The sequence below is a fragment of the Solenopsis invicta genome, chromosome 12 (assembly GCF_016802725.1).
Source record: "Solenopsis invicta isolate M01_SB chromosome 12, UNIL_Sinv_3.0, whole genome shotgun sequence".
In the NCBI taxonomy this organism is placed as follows: domain Eukaryota; kingdom Metazoa; phylum Arthropoda; class Insecta; order Hymenoptera; family Formicidae; genus Solenopsis; species Solenopsis invicta.
In genome coordinates, this window is record NC_052675.1 from 14646334 (window position 1) to 14654913 (window position 8580).

At 39.0% G+C, this 8580-nt stretch overlaps 1 long non-coding RNA gene across 1 annotated transcript in view; it reads left to right on the forward strand.

The window, feature by feature from the left end:
- The window catches only part of LOC105201749, a 50761-nt gene extending 45059 nt beyond the window's left edge, over positions 1-5702 (forward strand). The window contains exon 3 of the long non-coding RNA XR_003268806.2: positions 3422-5702. This is a non-coding gene — a long non-coding RNA (uncharacterized LOC105201749). The remainder of the gene's footprint in view (positions 1-3421) is intronic.
- Positions 5703-8580: the final 2878 nt, after the last annotated feature.

Genomic DNA, 8580 nt, shown 5'->3' on the forward strand with positions numbered 1-8580 from the left:
CTTTTTAAAAGATATGGAGCAAATCTACATACGCAATGATCGTAGAACAGTCAATAATATTCAATATGTAGCAATTAACAATAATGATTTTTAATTGAAATATAAAAATCACTCTCGTTAACGCAAAAAGGAACTGATGAAAAAAACGATTATTTCTAAGTTAAAAAAAATTGCGTTAAGACAAAATATGCATAATCTCAATTATGTACGCTCTATACATTATTTGAAACTAATCACAAGGAAAAATTATTGTAATAGTTAATTGATAAATTACGTTAAGATAGTTTTACACATTGATTTATTGAATTGTGTCGTTTTCACGAGCAAAAGATATCGCGCAAACTCTTTCACAGTGGCAACTGGCTTTTGTCTCTCTCTCTTGAGAGAAAGTCATTGCGAAATCCCCTAAACGGGTAACGTTAAGCTCGTCGAAACCGCGGCCAATACGACAAACAATCTCTTACCGCCCTCGTTCCGGCTTAAGCTCGCCCCTTCACCACCCCTGAAGTAAGTGTACTTACCCTCTGCCCGAGGTCCATAAAGATAAATAACATGGAGCACCCGGATCTCATAGTTGTATCCCTTACAGAGCGATGAAGGGACTCCTGAGGACTCCCATCATCCCTTCTTTTCATCATCCGTCTTTCTTTTTTTCGTACTTTATATCGCGGCAAAATTCTTTTCTCTACTTTTATCCTTTTTCTCTGTTTTTGACCCATTCTTCTTTCAATTTTAATTTTTTTTTTATGAACAAATACCTACATTTTTGCAGTCTTAACAAATATAGATCTGCAAATTTTGGTTTTTAAATATTTAACTTTATTTAACAATTGTTTATTGTCTTAACATTTAATATTTATTATATTAAAAATAAAGATAAATTAGTAAACAAAAATATTATTATTATAAATTATTTGAAAGGAAACAGCAACAAATGAACAAAACAAAGGCGTTATAAGAATGGGGCCCCATACTTTTATTTAAATCGAGCACTCTATATCTGTCTTCCTCCCTCGCGATCGGTCCGCCGCTCTCTTCCCACCCTTGTTAGCGATACTTCCCGTGGAGAATCGCGCGCATGCTTGTTCTGTCAGTGAAATAATGACAATGTCATAGCCCGGGCCCGATTCGCCACAGCATCCTTGCCACGTGGGCGACGATTGGACGCGGATATGCTAATATGGCGTCCGTTCCGAGACATTAAGTTCTCGGTTTACCGATTCTCGCCAGACGAGCCGCGTCTTGACGTCCACATCACCTTCCGCCATTGTGCCTTCAATCACGGGATACGCGTTTTCTTCGGGGATTCCATGGGGTCTTCACAAGGGAGACATGAGTCATATATTGTCCATAAAATTAAATCTTTTTCGAACTTGGAACTTGGAACTACAAACTCAACTCTACAAAATAAAATTTTTTAAATTGAATTACATATGTATATAATTTTTACATTAAAAAGTAAAAAAGATAAATATATTTAACAACGTTACTACACCCAGAGGAAAAGTTTTCTCAAGTCAAAAAATATTTGTTTGAATCAAAGAAAAAAAGTTATACTTAAATTGATGAAATATTGTTTCTTTAACTTAATTTTTTCAAGTTGAAGTAAAAATATTTTTGAGAATGATAAAAATTTATTTTATTTCAATAACGTTATTATCCCTTTATAAAGTAAATTATTTGTTTAAATTATTTAATTCAAATAAAATTCTGACGAAAATGTAAAATATAACTTAGTTGTCCAAGTTTTTAAAAATATATTTATTTTATCTTTCTTTAATTTTAATAAAAGAAACAATCAAAAAATTTCTGCAAATCAAAGAAAGCTTTTCATCCACCGTATAACAACCGTGTACAAGTTTCTTTCATTTAAAACAATTTCGACAAAACTTTTCTCTAGGTATATGTTATCGCCCGGACAAAACTGTATTACTCTTACATAAATATAAGGAATTTATAACTAATTGTATTAATTACATTATTTGCACATTATTAAAAATGTACTCTGGGTAATGTACTCTGATTGACTTCATTTACTGCTATATTTTCGATGTGACTTCGCGACTTTTAACGAGTGCGCGAGCACGACGATTAATGTAGTCTCGCATCCCTTTTTGAGCTAAGTACTTGTCTGTCCTTTATCATCGACCACCCCGATTCCCCTGTTTAGTCACGGTCTTCCGGTACGATTATGTAACTTGACTGCGAACACGCAGCTTACATCGGTCTCACGATGCAGTCAGTTACAGCGTTTCGATGTCAATCAGGCGTCGCTAAACGATTTCACTCGCGCAGGCTAGCGCTTTTCTAGGGCATATGTTGCGATTCGCTCGTGGAGCTTCGCACGTATATTCGGCACGGTAATAACGCCTGTGAGATCTTCATATTGCTACCTCTGATCTGAAGCATCTGCCGCATCTCCTTAGCATTTCTTTTTAATAATAAAAAACAAAAAATTCAAGAGAAAGATTTAAAACGCCTTTTCAGACAACGTTTCTTTCCGTACTTTTTACATGTGTAATTCAATCGAGTTTTGAATAAAACCCATATACATGAATTGAATTAAAATAACTTTTGTTGGTATTGTTAAGAATACAATAGATATTCTCACATATTTTACTATCTAACTTATCTTAACTGCAACCAACAGAATATTATTTCGTTCGCTGGTTGGAACCTGGGATTCCGGTCGCGGGGGTTTCCGCAGTGCTCGACTGCTCCCGAAGCGCAACGGGCGATCGAAGCTCGCGGTGGCAACCTTGAAACGTTGAAGCGGCGAGCTGTCTCGGCTTATTTACGACGTACGTATGATGAAAAACGGAAGCGAGCTCCGGTGCGATCGTGCGGCCGCCCGGAGCGGATCGTCCGCGGCAGAGGGATGAAAGGGGTGAAAGGGCCTGCTCTCTCTTCTGCCGGAGCACCTTGATTTACTGTCGACGATATTTTCTCGTTGGCGCTAGTTGGCGCCTACCGCACCACCGCGCCCGACAATGGCGGGCTCGCTTGACATTTTGTTTCGAATTATTGCCCGCGCCCGCGCGGCCGGTCCTTTCTATTTCGCCGCTCCGACCGCTCCTCCACCGAGCGCGACAATGCTCTATTTTATTCTGCTCTATTTTTATTCTGTTTTGCCTGTTTGCGTGTTTTTTTTTTGCCGCGTTATTTTTCGGCAGCCGCTCGCTCTTTGTTGCGCCGTCGCGGGACGTCGACGCGTATCCGCCCGAATTTCGCGGCTCCCATGGCACAGATTTATCATCACAATTATGCCAGGAATAGTCGCGCGAATGATCTTCCAGGCGTTAAGAATAAGTGCGCAAATAAGGCACTGTTGTATGATACTACTATGACAGAAAGATAAATTTTTCTACTATGAGATACATTCTAGTTATGAAATAATAACAAAATTATTTTTATGTTACAGGTACACGAATATTTTCCGCGACTGCGAGCTCCCGTCTGAAAACATTAAATGTTGAAACAAACGATTGCTGTAAGAAGCGCATGTTTTCAATCTTTAATTTCTTTTTGGTGAGTTGCATTATCTCTTGTCCTTCATTTTAATAATTTTTAGAAAATCAGTTGCATTCTACGAATCACTGTATTCCTTTTCCATTTTTAAGTTCTCCTTATTTAATCTTAATTTGAAATAATTTTTTGTATTAATCGAGACTTTTTGAAAAAACAAGTTGCAATCTTTTTCTGTTCGATGTGTTAAATTCTCACTGTTACGTATAATGAAGGTGAGAAAGGATTTTGAAGAATCAGTCATGTATTAGTGCATACATACACATTAGTACGTTATTGGAATCATATAAAAAGATATAATTGTATAATCGCATAATCACATAATCTTGGAAAGATATCAACATTACACGTAGAAGATCCATGTTTAACTTTTGCGTCATTTTCCTTTTTATAACGAAGCGTATATATTCGCGTTTAATCAGCAGCTGGCGTGGCACGAATTCCTAATCTGCGAAGATCCATTTTCGCGATCTAACGACGGAAAGTTAATAAAGAGAACCGCATCTCCTCTCCCCGTCTCTCTCTCTCTCTTTCTCTTTCTGCCATCGGATCATTCGACAATGGAAAAAAGACTTTCGACCCTGCTTAAATATGTCCGACCGCAAAGCAATAAAATATCTTTATCTTACTCGTGCCATTACCCCCTTGATTCGGAGGGTTCCAATTTACATTCCTATCGGGGGGCTTCGGCAAGATAAGTCCATTTAAATAAATTAGTAATGCTATCTCCTGCTCCGCGGAGACATAGAACTGAGGATGAAGGGAGGAGGAGGGGGCGGATTAAATAGTATTTTATCAATTTTCACTGCGATTCGTTACGCGGCGTGATGCAACGCCATTCTCCATTGAAAATCTCGTTTTGATCGCGTGTTTTCGCGCGTTACGCAACGATGAATCACGGTGTCTGAAAAGTGTTTAGGGTGACCGCATTGTTACCGTTGCGACCAAAGATGGCAAAAAATGGCACAATAGAATCGCTGGTTGCCCTGACGTATTCCATTAAATATTAAAAGAGTTTCTTGCAACGTTTCAAAGAATCACATTTTAAAGACCGCATTTTTTTTCTTTGTTGTACATGCGCGAGAGGTACGTGTAATGGATAATTTACATCTAAACCGGAAAATGCCACGACAACTCACAGTTTACATATTTAAAGTACAATATCGCCAACATGCCGTGTCTTTAGTAGAATCGGAAAAAATGCATCGTGCGAGAAAAAGGTCGCTGGAAGAGGAAAACGGGAGAGAGAGAGAGAGTGTGTGTGGGGGGAAGGGACACACGTTTAATTTTTCAAAACGGACCGTACGACGAGCCTTTTCGCGGGCCGTGACGCCCATCTCTACACGCAATTGCCTTTCCCTCCGTGCGTTGGCGTGTGTTGGTAGGACAATATAATGGGGCATAACAACGGCGTTAACACGCAGTGGCCGACCCCGGACACGACCCGCGACCCACCCCGGATGAAATACACCTCTGATAATTACTAGAAATTAATGCGGCAGCCTTACACATACCGCCCATTGTAAGCGAACGGCGCGCGAGTTTAACCGGCGGTCGAGTTTAAGCGACCTCGTATTTACCTGCGTTAGGGGCGGTAATCGCCACGATTCTAACACCAGATTAGCGAGGCTCGCTTGTATTAATTACCTCTACTCGCCACACACAACGGAAGAATGAAGTGCGCCGGTAAAATAGAGAAAGAAAGAAAGGAAGAAAGTACAGAAATGGATCATGCGGTTCAAGCCTCTTAGTTACGTAGCTAGAAATCTGAACATGTTCTAAACAGAACGGAATAATCCCATTTGGTATAAATAAACGGAGACACATAAATAACGATTCTTCTATAATAGATTACTTAGTAAAATAATCGAAAATATTAATTTGTTAAATAATTAAAGTGCAGAAATTATTGTGCTGAAGATGATCCGAACGAGGATCGAAACGTTTATGTTAATTTCTGAATAATTACATGTTTTTTATACACAAGAACAACTGTCGGTTCTATAATGATCTCCGTACATTCAACTAATTTATTAACATTATTTTTCGATATTAATTCTTAACGGTCACTGGAGATCTGTGTGACTCGAATAAAAGTTTTAGCTAAATTTTCTCTATGTTATTATTTTAATATTGAACTTCTATCGCTTATGTATCGACAGTTTTAAGTTTAGGTGCTGCCCTTATACCTCAAAAATCTTTTTTTGTAACTTGCATTATGATACTAATTTTTTTCTTAAAGTGCCATATCTGAAGAATATACCTTAAAATTTTTTTGAAAAAATATTAAAAATTTAAGAAATTGTGATTTTTTGATAAAAAGTCATTCTTTATGTTTCTTTTAGTTTAATAATTTTTTGCTATGTTTGCTATGTTTATTTAAAATTTAACATATGAAATTAATTCATATTTTACACTATTTGAAAAATGTTCAGTAATTTTTTTTAACTTGAAACAATGAGTTTGAGCGCAACAATCGTTCAAAAAAGTCAGTTTTGGGGTTATTTGAACCCCATGTATCCGATACTTTACTGAAGTATGATTGTTAAGGGTTAAAATTATCGAAAATAATATATCGAAAGTAGTATATTTATTCGATGAAAAGCATACAATATCTAATCAATAAAAATTAAATCTTCATTTAACTGAAAGATAGAGTTATTTAATACTTTGCAAGTCCGTTATTGTAGCATCTCTTTGTAATTGAGAATTGATGAAAAAGTGCGATTGAAAAAGAGAAAGTGCAACAGTGACACGGAGAAGATCGTAAAATCAGAAAATTAAAATCGGCGCCGACAACGAAGCTGGCCGGACCATCCGTCGTTCGAAGCGGCGGGGGTGGTTTTGCACGAGAGGGCACGGGGGACCACGGCGGGGTCGCGGGCGGGGACGGGATGTATTAAAGCTGCGGCCGGAACCATAGCGGAGCAGATAGTTTAATGTGAATTTATTGCGATCGAGATATCGCACCGGCCAGAAAGCGGAGTCGCGTGCTACGCGCGCGCCGTCGAGCCGATAGCCAGCCGGCCGCGGTAATGCCCGCGATGGTCGGTCCATTGTGAGCGGCTTCAAACTGGCCCCAAATCGCCCGAAATGAGGTCGGGCGGGCGGCGAGGCGGCAGCGAGACATCGAGGGGAGATCACGGGCGTCCGTTTTTAAAACGGGGAGACGCTATCGCGGTATCGAGGAGCGCGGCACGTGCAGCGTCTCCCCAGGGCTGCGAGCGATTTGTCTTCGGCAGATTTTCTGCCGCGACAAATTTGCGTCCCGCGCTGGCGCACGCTGGCGAATACCCACACAATACAAAAGCCCAAAAACTGTCTGAAGGATGTCGGACGGATCGCTGATCGTCAGCGGACTCATTCAAGCTAGTCAATGAATGTAAAATTGACGATCCCTTGAATTTTTTTGAGGGATTATCGAACATAAGAATGCCTGTCGACAGCAAAATAAAATATAGGATGTATCTCTTATACTCGAAACTTTATTTTAATGATTCTGAATCTAAAATGAATCTCACAAATATGAATTTGTAAGTTAACGTGTACAACCATCAATTGTATCAACTAATTTGAGCTTTCTGTCAATGTTGTAGTTAAATGTTACGATTTAAAAAGATATGATTATTTGTTGATTATTTGTTCCTATGATTAAAAAACTGTATGTGGAGAAATTGAGCGAGTTTCATACTCGCGTCAAAAACTTTGATTGATTCTTCCCAAGAAAAGTTTCTTCGAGTAAAAAAAAAATTTGTTTGAATCAAAGAAATTTGTGCACTGTTATTTGGTTAAAGAAAAATTTGGATAGCAACAAAAATCTTTTTTAAGTGAAAGAAATATATTTTTAAAATCAAACCAACTAAATTATTTCTTACATTTCTGTCAGTACTTTATTTGAATTAAAAATTTAAATTAAAATAATTTACACAGATGTTTTATTTACTTTAAAAATGGCTAATAACGTCATTTCTTGACACCAAATAAATTCTTATTTTCCATAAAGATATTTTACTTAAAAAAAACCCAATTAAAGAAATAATTTCATCAATTTAAACATAATTTTTCTCTAGGTATATAGGAGATATATCTTTAATGTTTAGAAATCCGCATTCTTCTTTAACCGGAAGTAGAATTTTATTCCCGGCGACGATTCTTGAAAGCTCCAGGCTTTCGTGACTCGCGATTCCGCCTCACCGGCGCCTTTTCCGCTTTTCGCGTTTCTTGGATCCGCAAGTGTCTTCTTCAAATGTAGCCGCGCTGGACGTGCCCCGTGATCGTATATCACATTACTTTAATTCATATGGTAATTCACGCGGCTCAGCCGCTATGCCGGCTCGCCGAAAACTTTTGGGACAATGCGAGGGACAATGCCGGAGGGGGGTGTGTGTCGGCGGGGGTGACAGAGGGGCACCCGGGCACACAGAGGTGGCTGCGGAGGGTACCGACGGTGCCACTGGAGGCGGAGGAAGCGAGGGGGGAGGGTTCGACAGTGCGAATGCGATATTGAATTCGCCCCCTGGCGACGTGCCTGTTATCGACAATGTCCGACCGCTGGACCGGAAGCCATTTGCTCGCTCTGTGACGAAATTTATGAAAGTTTCCAGCGCTCTCGTGGTGGACAATTGTCGATGAGAGAGACGGAGAAAGAGAAAGAGAGAGATTCTGCCGGTCGCGCGCGTACGGCAGAACGTGCGCTAGGTGTCCGCTCATACGAGCATCGTCGCCGGGAACATGTTCCGCTCGTTTCTACACTGGTGTTATGTCAAAGTGAGGAAGAGTCATCCGACTGAAGGGTGCTCGCGGATTTTTTCAAAGGGAAAATTTTTGACATTCGAGATATTTGCAATATCTGAAATACAGATGTGTCAAATTAGTACGTAAAAAATATAATTATCTCTCGATACATAATTTAGTTTAATGATATTAATTATTATATTTCACAGGTTTAGATTCTCTTAAAAAGAATATGATCACCTTTATAGTTTATACATGTTATATAATACCACGCGAAATTAATATTCACATCTGATTTATAATAAAGGAATTACTTGAGAT